The 20,332-nt window shown below is 41.8% G+C and overlaps 1 protein-coding gene across 2 annotated transcripts in view; it reads right to left on the reverse strand.

Annotated features, from left to right (window-relative positions):
* Positions 1–14,954, reverse strand: part of GNG2 (G protein subunit gamma 2) — a 120,480-nt gene extending 105,526 nt beyond the window's left edge. Inside the window, exon 1 of one of the 2 annotated variants that reach the window (XM_034993155.1) lies at positions 14,850–14,954. The gene's annotated coding sequence lies outside the window, so the exon portion shown is untranslated. Of the gene's footprint in view, positions 1–6,164; positions 7,519–14,849 lie in introns of those variants that run through there. The other variant, XM_034993157.1, reaches the window with a different exon arrangement.
* Positions 14,955–20,332: the final 5,378 nt, after the last annotated feature.

The raw sequence follows: 20,332 nt of genomic DNA on the forward strand, positions 1-20,332 counted from the left end.
TAGAAATAGCCTAAATATCAGTAATATAATTTATTAAGTAAACAAAAACTCTACATGATGGAACTTTGAAATGATGCATATAAAAACCTTAAATGATGAGGAAAAATACACATGCCCTCTCCTTTCCAACATTCTCCCTTCCTGCTGGTCATAAGTGGGATTCTTAGGGCAAGCTACTTTAGATCAAAAGCAAGAGAAACAGGCTTGAGTGATGGACGAACGTGATAGAAAAAGCCTAGGTCTCTCGATGATCTTGTGGAGCAGGGCTACCTTTTCACCCCTGGACCACCCACTTCTGGGTTATTATGTGAAAGAGAAAGAACTTCTATCGCCCCACTGTGAAATCAAGCCTCTGTTACATGCGGTTCAACCAACAACCTAATTAATAGAAGGGGTCATTTCTTCACATTTTTTTCCCCAAATTTTCAATAATCACCATGAATTACTTTACCAGAAAAAAAAAAAAATTTAAGCATGGTTTAGTAATTTTAAGAAAATTAAGATAGCACAGAATAGAGCTCAAGCAACATGTGCCTTCTGTTCATATATGAGAGAAAAAATGAAATCTACAGTTTCAAGAAGTAGTTATTATATCTTCTCAAGGGCATAAATCACACACCAACTCCCTGAGTTTGTATGACCCTTTTTTTTTTTTTTAAAGATTTTATTTATTTATTTGACAGAGAGAGACACAGCGAGAGAGGGAACACAAGCAGGGGGAATGGGAGAGAGAGAAGCAGGCTTCCCGCGGAGCAGGGAGCCCAATGCAGGGCTCGATCCCAGGACCCTGAGATCATGACCTGAGCCGAAGGCAGACGCTTAACGACTGAGCCACCCAGGCGCCCCTGTATGACCTTTTCATCACACTTCACGGCACTTTATTTCAAGCATTCTGAAAAATAGTTTTAATACAGAAAAGTTCTTTAGCTTTAAATAAAATCTGCTTTAATATCTGCTTGAGGAATACTCTAAAAAAATAAAATAAAACTCTGGTCAACATATTATAATTCTCCAGTTAAGAGGATACCGTTCAGACTCCGAGATCTCTAGACCTCTTAAAGTAAACTTAGAAACAGTCTTAAAAAAACAGCTTTATATGCACTAACTCATACCTTTAATTTAAGGGTGTTGTTTGTTCCTCAGATAGAATCATAATGACTCACTCCTACTGTAACCACTGGCCCAATAACTCTGTTGACCGTGTCCATCAAACAAACATCATATTTTGATTTTACTTTCCTCTGGAATGGCGACAGATTTATAAGAGCTCACATAACCTCCCTAATCTCTGTTGCCCATGGTCTGTATTATAAGATGACTGTCCAAGATAAAAGAGTCATATCTACTCCATAAAATAGAGAAAAGATATCTCATCTACTTGGGGATCAGCTCTGAAACAATGGCCTCACTGAAACCAGTCTCTACCCATATTAGAATAATGCACTTTATAATGCAGATCCCTTAATCTGCAATAACATTTTGCCAGTGGTATCTGGTGCCTTTTAGAAGATCATTAAAGCGCTGTGCACCTGCACACAAGACACTTCCCCAGGTAGACCCTAGAGACTTCCATGTAATTATACATCAGATAAAGGACCTATTTCCCCTCCTTCTCCCCGAGAGAATGCCAAATGGTCCTTTTCTCTCCTGTGAATCACAACACCCGACACTAATATGGCTAACTTATATTCAATAACAAAGGGAGGATGCCAGAGTTTCCTCACTTCCCTCTTAGGATGACTATGCCAGTACGTTTTCAAGAACCCCCTAAACTCTCTCTTGAAATAGGCAAATAGAAGCTGATAGTCCAAGCTCTGAATTCTCGGTTTTTCTCCCCCTCTTCTCTTGACAGGAACATAAGCAAGCCAACTCGACAGGCCTAATTACCATGGTAACAACATGCACTGTGATTATGAGTGTGTTTGTTTTTTAAAATGACTCACAGATTGTTCTCCCAGAAGCCCCAGACACACCGGCTTCTGGGTGGTTTATAAAAGCTATTCAAAGTTTTCTTGCAAATTTCTTGCTCCTATTAGCATAACTGCTGTGATGGAGAGAGATTCATCAAATCAAATATGCCCTTTTCCTTAAGGATGAAAAAAACCCCACTTGGTTCCTTAACCGCTCCAAGATTAATCAATTTAAAACTTGGGTTAATAATGAAATTAATTTGAGTTTGTACACTGGAGATAATTAATCTCTCCCTAATTTAAATAATCAAGGTATTTCATAATGTAGTTTTAGAGACCCAAATGAAACAATCAAGTGAAATAAAATCAGCAGTAAAAAATATCAAATAAAATAGCCTAAATCTGTGAGTACACGGTCAGTCACATGTAAAGTGTTATGAAAGAATAAATATAAGTTTTAGTACCAAGATGTTTTTAAACCAATGTCCAAAATAAAGACATTTTAAAATGCAAACATAGGGGCGCCCGGTTGGTGCAGTCAGTTGAGCATCCCACTCTTGCTTTCGGCTCAGGTCATGAACTCATGGGTTGCAAGCTGGAGCCACAGGTCAGGCTCCTGCTCAGCGCAGTCGGCCTGGGATTCTTTCTCCCTATCCCTCTACCCCTCCCCCCTGCAGGCACGCATGCACACGTGCTCTCTAATAAATAAATCTTTAAAATGCAAACATGAAAGAGTCCAGACATTTGGAAAAACTGTGGACTGCTTCATTTATTCAATACATATTACTTAAGATCCTCTATGTAGTGTCATTGTTTATAACTGGAACAGTGCCATAGGGCTTAGGGAAGACCATTTTCTTACTGGAGACAAAGGCCATGGGTGTGGCTTAATTTATCATCTTATCTTAGATTCTTTGCTTCACAAGGCACCATTCTGAGTAAGCTCTCAATGGGAGGGACCATTTTCCAATGAAAGTATTGAGCCTAGAATTCAGAGTCCTAATTTAGGCAAAATGGTTGACTCTCTAAAAAAAAAAAAAAAAAAAGGCTGGTTATTTTGCTATGTCAGTTTTCCTCCATATGAATTGGATATAAACCTTTAAAAGAAATGGAAATGGAAACTTATAAATCTATTTAACTTAAAACTCTATCTCCTGATGTTTACATATAACACACACACATACACAAAATAGTCATTAGAAATTACTGTCTCCCAATAGGTACATATTTTATGTACTATTACCAATAATATACTTCTCCTCTAGAGTTTGAAGGGATAACCAGCATGAATCTGTCAGGATAGGCTAGGATATGCTGTGTGGTAACGAACAACCCCAAAATCTTGGTGTAGGACAGCAAAACTTACTCCCACTCCCACTACATGTCCATCGCAGGTCAGTGGCTAGACCCATCCCTATGTTGTCTTTACTCCAAGACCCAGGCTCAAGAGTGCAGCCTCCATTTCTGTGCTTTTGCCACTGCCAATTGCCAAGAACTGCACTGCCATCCTGGTTCTTAAGAAGCTTCTTCCTGGAAGTGGTAAAAAGCACTTCTACTCTCATTTCACTGGCTAATACAAGAGATGTGGCTACACTTACCTAAAGTGGACAGAGAAGTGTAAAGTAAGCCTATCATGAGTTCAGAAGGAAAACTGGAAATATTTATGACTGAGCGCATAAATTACTGGACAAATAGTGCAAGGGACACTTAAGTCAAAACAGTGACATCTGGCCACCCCAGAGAAATAGTCCTCCTTGGGTGATTCCTTCCTCCAAGTTCTTTGTACCTGTGACTAATGTTGGGCCGTAACAATCACTTCTGCTAGAATTTGGTAAGAATCCCATGGATAGAATAAAACATGCTCTACTCCAGCTTTATGGCAACAATAATAATTGAATAGCGAGACTTCTAAATAGTTACTATTTGTTATGCACTAGGCTAAATAAACATTTTAATACATTATATAATTTTCTCCTGACAAGTTTGTGAGGTAGGTATTGTCATTATTATTTCCCATCTCATAGATGATGAAACTGGGGCATAGAAAGTAACTTGCTCAAGAGATTCTGATTCCAAACTGGTGTTCTTTAACTACTATACTTGCCTGTGTAGTAAGCCTTAGAAAATTATTTTTTACACTACAGTATTTGAGGATTAAGACTTACAGTAAAAAACAATTTTTTTAACCTAGAAATTTTCACCTTTTCTTACTTAACTTTTGTATTATTTTAATTAAAAGAAAATCTAGGGGTTGTTCAATAGCAAGGTTTTTTTTTCTTTCTCTTAGTGAAATTAATGTCCCTCCACAGCAATGTTCCCTAAACACAGCTAACATTTATGAGATTTTTAAAAAATGGCAAAGGATCAGCTCAGTTCTCCAAAAAGACTCTAAAATGACAGATTTTTTTTTTTTTTAAAGATTTATTTATTCATTTGAGAGAGCGAGAATGAGAGAGAGTACATGAGAGGGGGCAGGGTCAGAGGGAGAAGCAGGCTCCTCGCCAAGCAGGGAGCCCGACGTGGGACTCGATCCCGGGACTCCAGGATCATGACCTGAGCCGAAGGCAGTTGCTTAACCAACTGAGCCACCCAGGCGCCCAATGACAGATTTTTTTTTCCTGTTAAAATTTTTTCACAATTTTTCTCATTTCTGTACAGATCAGATAAATACCCTTCTTAAGCAGAGCTCTGTTGGCAAAGCCTAGAAATCAACTTCACTTTCCTGTTTAAAAATGCAAATATGAGTAGGAAGCACTCTATCATCTATTACAGAAAATGTACTCCTACTATTAATCCTTAGTCTGCTCTGATGAGGATGCAAAGAAAGCACACCTCGAGACAAGCGGTCAAAACACTGTAATATCAGCAATTCCACTTTGAAATCTCCCCTTTCCACGAGGGCCGCCTCACATATAGAACCTCTGAAATACACCACCACCACTGTGGAAAGTAGGAACCATGAAGAAAAGGCAACAGTAATGGAAGTGCAGGTTGCCTCCAGAGTTGGAAAGTGAAAACCAATTTTCGAAGTAACTCATAATCAGCAATTCCAGAGATTAGTCATTCTTCTCTCACAGGTGCTGTAATCAACAAAATACCTCTCTAGAGAAAACAAGCTTTCATTTGAGTCTGACAGACGCCATACACAGAGCCCTCGGCCTCTCTAGCTCCTGTCTTGGCCCAGAGTGGATTTTATTTACATCAAATTGACTTAACTGATCAGTCAGGAAAACTCAATTTATATATATATATATGTTTGTTTTTACAATGGAGATAATGCAAGACTAAATTAAATGCTGTCTAAATTAAATGACATTCTTATTGCTTTATAGGACCTGATGTATTTTCTTCTGGGATTATAGGTTTAGAAGGTTATTCTTTACTAAGTCTCGCATTAGCCATTTTGTATTTTCTTTCAGAATTCTTTCTCCAGTCTACCTAGATCACCACCATTAACAAAAACAAGCTCTTTGTTTGTATTGTGTGTTTTTCTTTTTATTTTATTTTATTTTATTTATTTATTTGAGACAGAGAGAATGAGAGACAGAGAGCATGAGAGGGAGGAGGGTCAGAGGGAGAAGCAGACTCCCTGCTGAGCAGGGAGCCCGATGCGGGACTCGATCCCGGGACTCCAGGATCATGACCTGAGCCGAAGGCAGTCGCTTAACCAACTGAGCCACCCAGGCGCCCTGTATTGTGTGTTTTTCAAAGGGAAATGCATGGAAACACTGTTCAACTCCAAGTTGTGTGATCTCGATGTTATTTAACCTTTTTGAGCCTTGGTATCTTCACTTATAAACTGGGAATAATAATGGTGTCAGACTCCATTGGCTGGCTACCTGATAATCATTACCTCCTTCTTCTTTGCTAACAGAACCAGACCTTTTCTCTGGTGACTGTGTTCTTCGGAGAGGCAGGGCTGCTCCACGGCCTTAGGAGGAAACTCTCACCTGAGCCAATCACAGCAGTTCCATCTGCCTTGTCTCTACAGATAAGGCATGTGAACTGTGGGGGGAATTCAGCTGGAGACAGCTTTTCCGTCACACTAATAAGAGGTACATGAAAAGAAATGAGTCCCTTCGCTGTGCCTCTAGATATTGAAATCCGGCTGCTAGTCTGAAAGCAGCCATCTCAGCATGGGCAGGGGAGCAGCCTCAGAGAGTGCACCAACCTGCTGAGGATGTCAGAACAGGGGGAAGGAAAGAACGCAGGTTGCTAAGAACAGTGCCCAGTGGCGAATAACTCTGGAGTTACCTTTCCTTCAGGATGACTTGAGGCAAATTCCACCGTTGAAGCCATTTTGGTAGGGTATTCCTTTACCAGCAGCCAAAAGTGTCCTAACTGAAAAACACTCTCTTCTCATATCACAGGATGATTTTTTAAAACTCATGGCAAACAGTAATGTACATAAAGTATTCAACACACAGCAGCACAAAGAGCATGCCCAGCAAATGCTAGTTCTCAACTTGATTGCTGAAAGGTGTTGATCTTTGCTCTTTCAACCATGAGCGAGCGCTTGACTCTGTGGGTTTGAATGACTCCTCTGTGAGGTTTTCCTTGGCTCCTCCAAACAGAATTTAGGGCAGAAATCATTGCTTTCTCTACTTTGTTCATCTAAAGACAATATCAAATTCCTAAGGTTATTTTAAACAATAACATTGGCATTTAATTCAGACAAGCCCTGTAGTGCTGATTGTACTATAGAAAAATATAATTAAACAAAGCAGTCTTCCTGACTGTGTAAATCAATTTGATCTAAATAAAATTTAACCCAGACCAAGTACTCAGCCCAGCAGCCAAGTGTACTGCATTTGGAGTCTGCCTAATTTAATAGAAAAGCTGCTTTCTGGAGAGGAAAGACCTATTTCATAGATTATTATACAATAGGTGAAAAGGACACATTTCCTCTAGAACTTCACCCCATCCTTACGTCAGGAAGGCACCTGCACCAGCTTGGGAACCCTTTCTCCCCAGATCCTCACATGGCATTCTCCTCACCACATCTTAATTCAAATGTCACTTCCTCAGAGAGGTCTTCAGGGACTACACATTCCCATCACCACCACCATCATACACACGATCCCCATCATTCAACCTGTTTCTATTTTCATCCATCTCAGCACTTTTCACTACCTGATATTTTCTTTTATTATAATGTGTTTCTGTTGATGGGGTCCAAACTTAGCTATGATCTAATCAGCCTGGGCTGAGGTTGGAACCTGGGTATTTTTTTCAAAGTACCCCTCAGTAATATTGAATGTGCAGCCAGATCTAAAAGCCATTTGTTTATGTGTTTACTGGATCTCTCCCAACACTAGAATGTGAGTTCCAAGAAAACAAAGAACTGGCCTGTTTTATTCATCCAAGTCTCCCTGGCCTCTTGAAGGACACGTGGCACATTCAGACATGCAGTTAAGACTTGTGGACATGCTGACCAACTGGATTGTAATTATGTCAGCATTTGCCTGTTTCCCCTGTAGTTTAGGAGCTCCTAGAGAGCTCCTAGAGTATCTAGCCTAATCTGCACCAAAAAATAAGTGATGAAAGAAAGTTCAATAAGTGAATTATAAACAAACTGCATTTGTGAACTTAAATGTTCACACACACACACACACACACACACGAAATAACAGATATGTGAAGTGAGGGATGTGTTAATGTACTCAATAGAGGGGATCCTTTCACAGTGTACACAGATCATCACATTGTACATTTTAAATGTCTTACCATTTTACTTGTCAATTATACCACAATAAAGCTGAAATTAAAAACAAATAAACAAAAAACCCCGTAGAACTGTATTTGCGTGCTCTAAGGAAGACAAAGATGGAACTGGGTGTTGTCACTGTCCTCAAAGAGCTGGCTGAAGGGGAAAAAATGAAGATTGCCATTATACACATTACAATGTGCTAACTGCTGTGAAGAAAGAACAAAAGATTTCAGAGGAGGTAAAGATTGTTTCTTACTGGGAAGGGCAGAGAAGAAACCGAGGAAGGCTTCATGGAAGAGGAAGCATTTACAGAACAAATGGAATTTGGCTATTCAGAGAAGTAAGACTGTGGACTGTGGGGTGAAGTGTGGAAGGGGAAGTAGAAAAGTTATTCTAGGGAGAGGCAGGAACACAAACAAACCAGCCCAGCTGGAGGTTAGGAGGGCCTGAACTAAGACACCAGCTATCAACACGGAAAAGAGTGGATAGTGTCAAGATGTGTTCCCAATGACAGTGCAAAAAGCTATGGGATTGGCTACAACTTGGACTGTTTGTTGAGAAAAAAACAAAATTGAGTTTTCATAAGTGAGGGACTGAGAGAATGGGGTGTTGTTAATAGTCGGGGAATCAGGTAGGAGCTGGTGTTGAGTGGGGAAAGGCAATGGTAGCACAGATTTGGACATGTGAGTTTCATTTTCAGTGGGTTGACGGTTTGTAGGGTGCTTGATGTACAAGTTTAGACAGCAGATGAGTGGTCAGGATGAAGGATCAGATTTGGAACTGACCTGCATGGTGACAATGACCAAAATCATAGAAAAGGATTTGATAAAGGGAGAGGGAAAAATTAAGGGGCAGAAAATGCAAATCTTGAGAACAAACATATTTAGGGAGAACTTGGGAGTCGGTGGGGAAGTTGGGAGCCTCCAGAGAACTATGAAGGGTGGCAGAATGTGCCACCCCAAAATATGCCTCCTTGACATAAGGATTATTTTGAGCAGGTTATTTTGGGAAACAGCAGACACAGGAGAAATTGTGAAAACAGACTAGAAGTTACCACTTGTGTAAGGGAAATTTACATTTATAAAGGAAATCTCCATTTATAAGGGCACCTCCCTCTCCTACCTGAAAGGGAAGGATGACTAAATCACTAGACCCTAGTCAGTAGACAGGCATGAACTTAAGTCTGCATAAAAAATCTCACTCTTATTTACCATGCTTTTCCTGGTCACCTCCCCAAAACTGGCCTCCTCCACTCCTCCTTCTCTGTCTTTAGCCGAAGTTTGTATTTCAGCCTGAATTCTAAGCCACCACTGAGAGTTATTCTCTTTTCCCTGGGTATGTCCCATGTATACATGAGGTATATATGTTAATAAACCTGTTTGGTTTTCTCTTATTAATCTGCCTTTTGTTAGTGTTCCCAGATGAGAACTTAGAAGGGTAGTGGGAAAACTATTTTTCTTCCCCTACAGGTAGAAGGAGAATAGGTTAGTGGAGGTTATAAAAGTCAAGGGGAAGCTTTGTTGGCACCAGGTTTAATTTTAAATTTATGTGTGTGAACTAATCACATCTGCAGGCAAAGAGGAAAGGGCCAATAAAGAGAAGAAACCAAATACATAGGAAAGAGATAGAATTATTGTCAGAACATAGTCCCCTACAAAGTAAAAGGAAATGGAATGGAGAGTCCAAGTAGAGAGTTTACTCCTGGCTTGAACAAAAGGCTGTGTTAATTTGACCTAGGAAGACCAGGGAAGAGAATGAATGGAGACAGAGAGAAATTTTGAGGTGGTAAGTAATGAGGTTGAGGAAGCCTATAATATATGCCTTCTCAGATAAACAGAAGTGAGGTCACCTGTAATAAATACAGGTAGGACTTGGGTCTAATGGATTTATTGAAAATGCATAGGGGACAGTAAAATATGAAATAAAAAAAAAAGAAAGAAAAGGGTTTCAAAGAATAGCAATGGCCCTGCTGATGTTGCAGTGAAGGTGGAGTAGAACCCAGCTCTAGACCCTCTTTATTAGTTCTGAGTGCCAGGTGCCTGAGGAGAGGATTGTGGGAAGGCCTGACCCTGACAACCAGGCTGGCAGGGAGACAAGGAAAGGCCAAAGGAACAGGGAGGAAGGGGTCAAGGGACTGGTTTTTCCGAGCCTCTCCAGTAAGAGCTTGACTGTTTACATATATTTGCCAAGAGATAAAAGAGCTGATCCTGTCTTATCTCAAACCTTGGCATACAGTGGTACCATTTCTAAGAAACATGTTATCACTAGAGTTGAAGATTGAGCTCCCTCTTTTTAATATTTAATGAAGTCTTCTAGAGATTGTCTGAACAATGACTCCCATTAAATACAACTTAGTTTCTTTAACATAAGAATTTGGGGGAACATATATACATCTCTAATGCTCTTACCTGGAAATCTGAATCTCAAATTCCACTGTGGCATCATTACATTTAAACAAATTTGAACACAGAAACTGCGTACTTACATAGGATATTAAATTTAAACATTATAGTCTTCTTTTTAAAGAAAATAATTTAGTCTTACAATTTTAAAAGTGACAAAGTGTAAACACTTTCTCTGCCCATTTGCCCTAATATGGAGGGAGGTGAAATGGAGATTGAATTGGGTAAGGTATTAATCATCTGTGTAACTCTAGAAAAGTAACTTAAATTCTGGGCCTCTTCCATTATCCATCATGGAGAGTTTGAGACATGCCAAGCTCATCTCCGGGTCATTTTCAGTTGTACCATTCTATGAGGTCACAGGCCAGGGACTAGGTCTTAACACAGCTCTGTAATTCCCTTCTCCACCTGGATCTAGTAAAGCCAGTCATGGATCCTCCCAGTAACTGTAGAATAAACAGATTTGCAAATTAAACAAAGTGGGGTTCATTATTCAACCAACCAACACACACAAATAGTGCGTTACAAGAATTTCACATACGATCATTCAGCAGCTCTTCAAATCATTCAAGGTCAACCTCCATACCCACACCATAAATCTCAGATATCATTGCTCTTAACAGAGTCCTCCTTCATCTTCCTGCCCAACTCCCCTCAGCCTTGGCCACACACTGCCTCACCAGTTTCAGAATCTGGGGTGAAATGTGTAGTAGGAAATGAAACCCAGAAGTATTCTCTATTTTCAAAAGTGAAATTCAGATTAGAATCACATTTCGTTAGTAGAAACCTCTCTCAGAAATCTATTGTTAACTACTATAGCCCCTTCTCCATAGGTTAATCCTGTCCATTATAAAGAGCTGGAAAATAATTTAGTATTTTAGATGCTCTTCCCTTTTTCTGACCCTGCCAACTATTGGGCATTCTTTCTCATCCAGCTAATGAGAGGAAACTAGAAAGACGTGGAAACAACAGTCCCCTAGTGCCTCCTTTGTAGTACCCTGTTCCACATGCGACCAGCAGGGTCACAAGTGTGACTGTCTACAGTAAGAGTTTGGATTTCACGATCAGGTTCTTGATAATCACCAATTATCAGGAGCTACGCAGATTTTCTTACTTTCTCCTTTTGATTTTAGAAGTTACTTCTGAGAGAAGTATTTTACTTGGGCGGGGATAATACCAGTATATGCAGGAGATTAAATACAAATATTATAATCAGGATTTTTAGGACACATGTTAGGAGATCTCACCATTTAAAAATGTCTCCTTGAAAACAATCCAATTAAAAAATGAGCAAAGGATTTGAGCAAACATTTCTCTAAAGAAGATATACAAATGGCCAATAGACCCATGAAAAGATGTTCATCACTAATGCTTAGGGAAATGCAAACGCAAATACAAAGAAATACCAATTCATACCCAATAATATGGCTACTATCAAGAGCAAACAAACAAAAATCCCTAAGAAATAACAAGTGTTGGTGAGGATGAGGAGAAATTGGAACTCCAGTGCACTGCTATGGGATTGTAAAATGGTACAGCTACTGTGGAAAACAGTATGGTCATTTCCCAAAAAATTAAATAGAATTACAATTTGATCGGGCAATTCAATTCTGGGTACCCAAAAAGAGTGAAGGCAGGGACTCAAACAGATAATTGTACACCCATGATCATAGCAGCATTATTTATAATAACTAAAATGTGCAAGCAACCCCAGTGTCCAACAGATGAATGAATAAATTGTGGTATATACACACAATGGAATATTATCCAGCCTAAAAAAAGAAGGAAATCCTGACACCTGCTACAACATGGATGAACTCTGAAGACATTATGGTAAGTGAACGAAGCCAGGCCCAGAAAGACAGATACTGTAGGATTCCACGTGTATGAGGTACCTAGAGTCGTCACACTCGGAGACAGAAAGTCGAATGGGGGTTGCTAGGGGAGGGGAGGAGGAAGTGGGGAGTTATTGTTTTGTGGGAATAGTTCCAGTTTGAGAAAATGAAAAAGATCTGCAGATGGATAAGTAGTAATAGTTATACAACAGTGTCAATATACTTCATGCCACAGAAGATTTAAAAATAGTTAAAATGGGAAATTTTATGTTATACATATTTTACTCCAATTAAAAAAAAACAATCTCCTGGAACCTTGGGTAGTGGCAAAGGTGGAGAATATGCTAACTTTTCCTTATGCCCCCAGGGAAGGAAAACGGACATCTGAGTACCTACTACGGACCAGGCACTCACAGTCACACACAAAAGCAAAACCAAAACACACACACACACACACACACACAAAACCTTGATTATGTACTATTAACTCCTCTTTACAACGAAGAAACTAAGGTTTATACATTAACGTACCGGGGCAAAGAGTAAAAACCAGAGGTAGGATTCAAAGACAGATCTGCCTGACTCTCGAAGCCCACGTTCTTTTCACTCCACAGTGTTCTTTTATTCTACCCACAGTTGTCTTTTTGAACTGGCTTTCTGCTTTGACGATACAGCTTTTATACTTAAAAGTTAGACCTGCCTTCTGAAGTGGGCTAAACAAGTCAGTCAGCCTAATACATTCACTATGTGCCCACCATATGAGGCCCAGGGCTGGCCACGAAATAATGGAGTCATGTTTCCACTCAGCCATTGGCCATATGGCAGAAAAAAAACATACGATTAAAATTTCAGTGTAGGTCGACTCCCTCAAAAGCCCCTGAATACTCTGGGCAAAAACATTAGGTCTTTCAATATTCCATATGGCCAGAACAAGTGGAGTCTCATTTTATAGCACTGGAGCTTTTTTATCTTTTCCTAAACCTTCTACCATCACAGTTACTGATCAGCTGTTACTCACTAATGTCGTGCTTCAAGATGGAATTGAACAATTAAGGAAATGTTTTGGGCAGTGCAGAAAATAGGCAGCTCTCAGCTGTTTTGTGAAAGAGAACAGGGGGCCCTCGACTCTCCTGCGCCTAAGGGCCAAGGTTTTATTTTCTTACTTGTTTGTGAAACACACAGGGAAGAATAACGCAGATTGTCTACACATCCCCAAACAAAGCAGGGTGTTGGCACGATCTAGTGAATCCACAGCCTGTAGATGAGTAAGTACCAAGGGGTGAGCCCCATCCTCATACAGCCCAGATTCCCAACTTTCTACTTCATTTAATGACCCGCAGCTTGATCATGGAACTCCTATTAGGGACATTCTAGATCCAAGATCTACCCTCCATCTCCTCTGTGGAAGATTATCTTTACATATTTTTTACTTTAGGAGGGAAATGGGAAGTGCAACTGTAAAATACATGGAATGACTTATCTTGCCTACAGGTTTGATTAAATTCAATGAGTCCACAGGGAAACTCCATGGTTTCAACACCAGCAATATTTTGCCCCTTAGACACAGTACAAGTTTAATTTAATAAGTAACGTCAGAAAAGTAGACATTTTTTTCTTTAGTACCTAAAGATTCTTATCTCTGAAAATGTACTGCTACACCACAAATTTTGAGACGCCAAATCAATTTCAGAAAGATGGCATTAAAAAAAACAGACCTGACAGCTCTTCATAATTGAGAATGGTGATAAAGGAGGAAGCATATACATTCTCAATGGCATATTTAGTGTTTAAAAACCTATGTTTTAAGAATTTGAGTGTCTAAATATGACCTTTTTACTATTTTTACTCCACTATAAGCAATTCTTTCTTTCCTTTGAAAATTTATCTCCTTTCATTCTAAAAATTCAAGAAAAAACCTTTTATCAATGACCATTTATTGCTCACCCACACTTTCCGTTGGAGACAAAGCTCAATTTCTTAAATCATGCTTCACTAGGGTCTTAAACTCTTTCTCCTATATATCCTGCCAAAGAAATCTCACAATGTCATTTTCAGTCTGTTGGACCTATTTATTGGACTTTTACGTATCATTCATAAATTTGAACAAGTCATGGTCATGGACTCTCATTAACAGGATCCATTGCTCAAGATAATCAAAGAACAAAAATCGCATTCTGATTTTACTATCTGGCTCTGGTTACGGGGTATACAGGTAAGGAAATAACCCAGCTCCACTTTCACATTTTGTCCCTCACTGAGGTTAATATGCATCTTGACCTACAGATGAATAAAATCCGTATAAACATCAAATCGATACATATCTGATTCTGGACAAGTTAAACCCGCCACGCTCCTTTGAGAAAGGATGCAACTTTAGAAGGAGACCCACCCGCAAATGGTAGCTGTTTCTGAGGCTACAGCGGCACAGAGCAGAGGGAGGAAGACACCTTTCTTTAAACGGTAAATACTGCCCCTCACATACGCAATTCCAGTCTTTGTTGGCAAATTCTGAGTACAAAAGGATTTAACCAAAAAAAAGAAAAAAAAAAGCTCAATCACAGTCATTATACTGCAAAACAGAAGACACCTCAGTGAAATATGTAAGAAAGACAATGCAACCAACATTTTCCGCCACTTACACCCTTAAAATGAGGGGACTGCAACGATCAGATGATGAGCCCACAGCTTCAGAGCCCCAGTTGATTTCAACTGATGCCTGCTCTTCTTCCAAGAGAACTATGCAAACGGCTCCTTGCATGTAGCATGCTTTCCTGACGAATGACCAAAGCTAGGCGCTAATGATGATTTTTTTAAGGCAAACATGCCACAAATTTAGTCATTCTCCAAAGCCCTTCTAAAAGAACCCATCCTAATCCTTTCCCCCAATCCTGAAGCAAAGTCCCTCTCTTCCCTTAGCAATCTGCCCTGAAAACCGCAGGCGGTGGTCATTTTCTTACTGAAAAAGGAACAAGCTGAAAAGCGTCCCCTTTACCTTGGCGCCCGCGGCGGGTCAGAGACTGGCTGGTGTCCTGGGTGGGAGCCGAAGTGTGCAGGCGAGCCCCAGCGCAGCCCGCCCAGCCCGCCCAGCGCAGCCCGCCCAGCGCAGCCCGCCCAGCCCCGCGCAGCGCGGCGCAGCGCAGCCCAGCCCAGCCCAGCCCAGCCCAGCAGTAGTAGGAGCTGCCACGGAGCGCCGCCGCTGTGCGCTGTGCGTGTGTAGCAGCGGCGCCTGCAGCCCAGGGACTGGTCCCCACCCAGCTTTGTCTTCAGTCATCGTGCTTTCTACAGGAAGCAGCGCATCTCCCACTTCCTCCTCTTCTTGGTAGCTCTTAGCCGCTTTCTTCTCTCCCTCTCGTTCAAGCTGGCGCTTTCGCCTCCTCCTGCGCTGCCCGCATGTAGTGTGCCCAGAATCCCTCTCCCCCTTTGTTCCATGTCCCTCTGGTGCCTCTGTGCCTTCCTTCCCTTTCTCATGCCCTCACCTCCACGACAGCTTCCAGCGACTGCCTCTCCGGCCCCCCTTCCCCACGCGCAGGCTGCTTCTTAGCCTGCACTGGCCAGTTGTTGTTGACGGTGCTGTTGCTGGTGGTTTTGGGGGGTCCACAGCCCCTGGCCAGTTTCGGGTCCTGAAATCCAGCACCAGCTTCAATGGCTGCTCCTGATTTACTGTAGTCCCTTCCAAGGCAGCTAGCTGGGAGCCTGCAGCTTGCAGCTTCTTGCTGCACCATTTTGCTCTGTGGCCAACATTCCAGCAGCTTCATTTCTCCAAGGTCCCACTACCACTGAGAGCTTACTTAACCCACATGCTCAGGAAGCAATGGCCCTGATTAAGTATCCTTGTGGGGCTCGGGAGCCAAACCAAGTCCTCCACTGCTACCTGTAGCCTAGCAGTGAAGACATGTTCCCAAAAGATTCTCCGGGGGTGTGAAGGAATGGTGTGTACTGCCAGCCTAGAAATAGATCTCTGCTCCTGCCCCCCACTCCCCTCCCCCACACACTCACACTGGTAGGGCTCTACGGACCCTCACGATCCTCTAGTCCTTTCCCCTCACTTTAGGACGGATTGTAATGTTATGGGTAAGGGAGTCTGTCTACCAGGATTGGAATCCAAGCTGTCATTACTGACCATATGCACTTGGGTAAACTATTTAACTTCTGTGGTCCTTGACTTCCTCATCTGCAAAATGGAGAGGATTACAGTCCCATCCCACAGCAGAATGTGAGGATTAAATGAGATGTACACAAAATGCTAATAGTACCTGGGATTTAAGAAGTGTTCAGTACGTATTAGCTCCTATTATTCTTAGAGGATGTGGAAGCTCAGAGACAGCAAGTGACTTCGATAGTCAGCAGTCACACCAGGACCTGTCCTTGGTTTCTGGATTCCCCGCAGTTAGTATACTCACCACTAAACCCCCATGCTCTTGGTGACAATTTATTCAGCTTGTAAGTCACTCTCCCCTCAATATTAATACAAGGTGCTTTGGGGAAGCTACAGATTAAACATGGCCTGGGGGCGGGGGAAAATCCTTCCAGTGTCCAGGCAGCACTGTTAAGAAACCTCTCTCTAGGCTTCAGTGCATGGAAAGCTAATCCTCCCCAGCCCAACTCCACCTTTTTAAATCCAGTCTTGCCTTAACCCTCCAGCAGGTCTTCCTAACCCACCTTGAGACCACAGCACATTAACCTGGAAGGCACAGAATTCAATTTCTATGAAATATTCTGAGACAGTCCTAGTATACCCTGTGTTTTGATTGGATGTTCCATGAACAGAGTTTGCTTTTCTTTCTGGAAATCTTTGATCAAAAAGGACCCCAATGGGTGCCTGGGTGGCTCAGTTGGTTAAGCGACTGCCTTCGGCTCAGGTCATGATCCTGGAGTCCCGGGATCGAGTCCCGCATCGGGCTCCCTGCTCAGCGGGGAGCCTGCTTCTCCCTCTGACCCTCCCCCCTCTCATGTACTCGCTCGCTCTCATTCTCTCTCAAATAAATAAAATATTAAAAAAAAAAAAAAAGACCCCAATGTCAACTCACTAACGTCAGAAAATTATAAAATAGATTGTTTTAAGATTAAAAATAAAGAACTACTTTGAACCACCAGCAAACAGAATTGTAGTAAGGGGAAAGAATGGACATAGATTCCCACTGTGTCCAGCAACCCAACGAAAATCAGACATGAATTACCTCCAAATCACGAATCTTCATGTCAAAGGTTACCAGGAGCTTTTAAAGAAAAATTTAAATACAGTATATGTGATACAAGGCCTAAAAAAAAAATGAGAAGCACAATTATTAGTGACTGGAAAGATTATGGAAACAAATCTGATTAATTTTAGACTAGTGGATTTTGGCATTAACTCTGGATTCAAACAGTTCTTTTTTTTTTTTTTTAATCCTCGCTCTCTCACATAGTCGCTCAACCAGTAGAGAGTGGTTGGTACTTACCTTTCATCTATATAGGAAAATCTCTTTCAGACAATGAAATCTGCCAGGAATTTGGCCTGTTGCCTTCTGATTAGCTCTTCTACTTCTGGCCCTTAGAAAACTCTTAGTAGGGGGCGCCTGGGTGGCTCAGTCGTTGGGCGTCTGCCTTCGGCTCGGGTCATGATCCCAGGATCCTGGGATCAAGTCCCACATCGGGCTCCCTGCTCAGTGGGAGGCCTGCTTCTCCCTCTCCCACTCCCCCTGCTTGTGTTCCTGCTCTCGCTATCTGTCAAATAAATAAATAAAATCTTTAGGAAAAAAAAAAGAAAACTCTTAGTAGATTCACCTGGCCATTGCTGTGAACTTCCAAACAACCTCCGTTCACAGCTGAAAACTAGATTTTAAGATTTTTCTTTCTGTCATTAATCTCATTGCTTTCAACTGGTCCTAATAGCCTCTTTTTCTGGAGAAGAAAAAAATATGGGGGTGTAGCTTGGCCAAGAGAGAAAATTAATCCAGTTCAGATCTCTTAACACAGGCATGGTAAGTACACACTAAGTCTACAAAGTGTTCATTTCTTAGGAGATATAATTATATCGCACCATTAACAGGACATGCCATTCGTAACTAAATATGAGCCTATCCTCGATGCATTTCATCAACGCGTAACACAAAAACCTGTAAAATACTCCACCTTTCATCAATGGCCCTATTTGTAGGCATTGATACCTTGTATTTCTTACATCCACCCTATAGAAGAGGTTGATGGTCATAAAGAGGCCATCGTTTTGGCCTGATATCTCTCCTGCATTACTGCACACTCTAGCTGAATGTCCCTTGAAGTTAACATTCCCCACATTTTATATATTGCCTCAACTAAAGCATGTTCTCCTTTCCATATTCTCCATTTCATGTAATGAGGAATACAAACCAGTTGCCCACAGAGGAATATAGGAACACCATCAAAACCATTTGTCTCTGTTACCCGGTGTCCAATTGAAAGTTCCACATCCTTCCGTTCCCACCACCAAACTATCCCTTTGACCAAATCCCTCCTATTTCCTTGCCATGGTCTTATTACAGAAATGCTTGGCTTTCCCCTATGACTGCAAGACTCCTTACTTTGTCCTTCTACCTCCAGTCTCTAAGCTATGCCCACTAGAAGTACAGTGCTAAAACAAGCAGTTGATAATGTCACTGTCCTACTGTACTTTGTCAGTATCTCCCCTCCCCACTGCCCACAGGACACAAGTCTTAATTCCTTCACCTGGTACACAAGGCCTTGCAGAATGTCACCCGACTACACTCTCACCTTATTACCCAACCTGCTGCAAGCCCACCTCCATGGCATGCTTCTCACGGGGCCGTGGTCTTTTCTCCTCTACATCTTGACATATGCTCTCCCTTTTGCCAGAAACGCCCTTAGTCCTTCCTCCATTTGGTCCGCTGGCAACCCCCACTCATCCCTTCAGACTCCGATTCACTCAGAAGCTTACTCTGAGCACACACGCAGTGCGGGGTGTTCCCGCCGGGACAATCCGCGGTGCCTCGTGTCTCCCTCCGTGTCAGCACGAACTGGCTGGCTTTGACGAGTTGTTATAGGTCCACCTCACCTGTGGCTATTTGAGCCCCTTAAATTAGGGCCACGTTCCATTCATCTTTGCTTGTCACAGAGCAGGTAGTGGACAGATGTTTGTATAATAAAACGGCATCGTTGGCAGAAATTTCAAACCTGCCTTTGTATTCCTATGGGTCCTGAGGAGGGGAAGAAAAGGGAAAGGTCTGATGTGAGAGGTTGGTCGTGGGATAAGAAAAAATAAATCCCTCGTTTTTTTGGTTTTTTTTTTCTTTGCAAGTTGCAGAAAACCGTGGTACCGGACCACCAAATTCAGAATTTTTGTTATATAGGTGAATCCTGGTTCTATGTCTGCATGGAATTGCTTATAAAGAAGCACAATCTGGCAACAAAAAGGAGTTTAAAAAAAAAATAGATTTTAAAAAGAAATCAGAAAAAAAGGAAAGAAAGCTGTTCTTTACTTGCATTTCTGGATGAACTTTAAAGAGACTAATTTATAAGCCAGAAACACTTTTCACATTCCCTCCTGCATGCTCCAGTTTTTGCCACCTCGCAGCTGTCCCAGAGGCTCTCATATGCCAGATCCCCAAACTCTTCTCCAATCTCTTGACAATATTGTTCCTCTCTCTCCTCCGCCCTCGCCGTGCCTACTAGTTCTTTACTATTTTGACTGACTTGCCTTCTCTGGCTAAGCGCTCTCTCCTTTTCTGTCCATGTCTCAGTTTTGATGTCTGTCCTTCCTCATTCTATTGTACCAGACGGGAGCCATAAACCAGCAAAGCCACTCCGAGTGCACGCGTGGCTGTCACGAAGGGAGGAGAGTGAAATGGGAAGAAGGTGAATTCACATATTAATAAATCTTGTCCCACTCAGATCTAGGTGGCACAGGGTCATTGCCTCCGCCCAAACGTCTGAGCCTACCCCCAGCTGTTAGGAGTCAAGAAGACTGAATCATGTCTGGTTTAAAGAGAGTCAGAGAGTGAGGGAGGCAGAGAGAGTAGCTTTTTCTCAAGAGGGAGAGTGGCTGCCCCTCACTAATGAAAAATGGCAGTCCCTCTTTCATGGTCAAAGAGAAAAGCTAGTAGGATAAGGGATCTGCAGAGGAATGGCCAAGGCTTCCTCTGAGGGACAAAATGTTAAAGGCATGAGTTCCACTTTCCCTTTAGCTTGGGCAGGGCTAATGAGGGGATTAAATGGAATAGGGTGAAGCCCCCTCCCCCCATACTTCTCTGATATTGCCTGAAATGTCACCAAAATTAAGCCAGTTTGGGTTATCAACCCAAATATATGTGTGTGTGTGTTACATGCATAAAGCCCTGGGGAGGTTGTCACTGATGAAGAAGTTCTAGAAATTTGCTTTCCTAACACTCATGAGAAAACAAGCCCAAGTGTTGATGGGAAGGGAGGGGGTGGGTTCAGAGGCTGAGGGATGCTGGAAGCTGGGAGTGGAGGAGGCTAACTGTGAAGCTGGAAAAGATACTA

The sequence above is a fragment of the Mirounga leonina genome, unplaced genomic scaffold (genome assembly GCF_011800145.1).
Source record: "Mirounga leonina isolate KUSES-001 unplaced genomic scaffold, KU_Mleo_1.0 Mir_82, whole genome shotgun sequence".
Taxonomy (NCBI): domain Eukaryota; kingdom Metazoa; phylum Chordata; class Mammalia; order Carnivora; family Phocidae; genus Mirounga; species Mirounga leonina.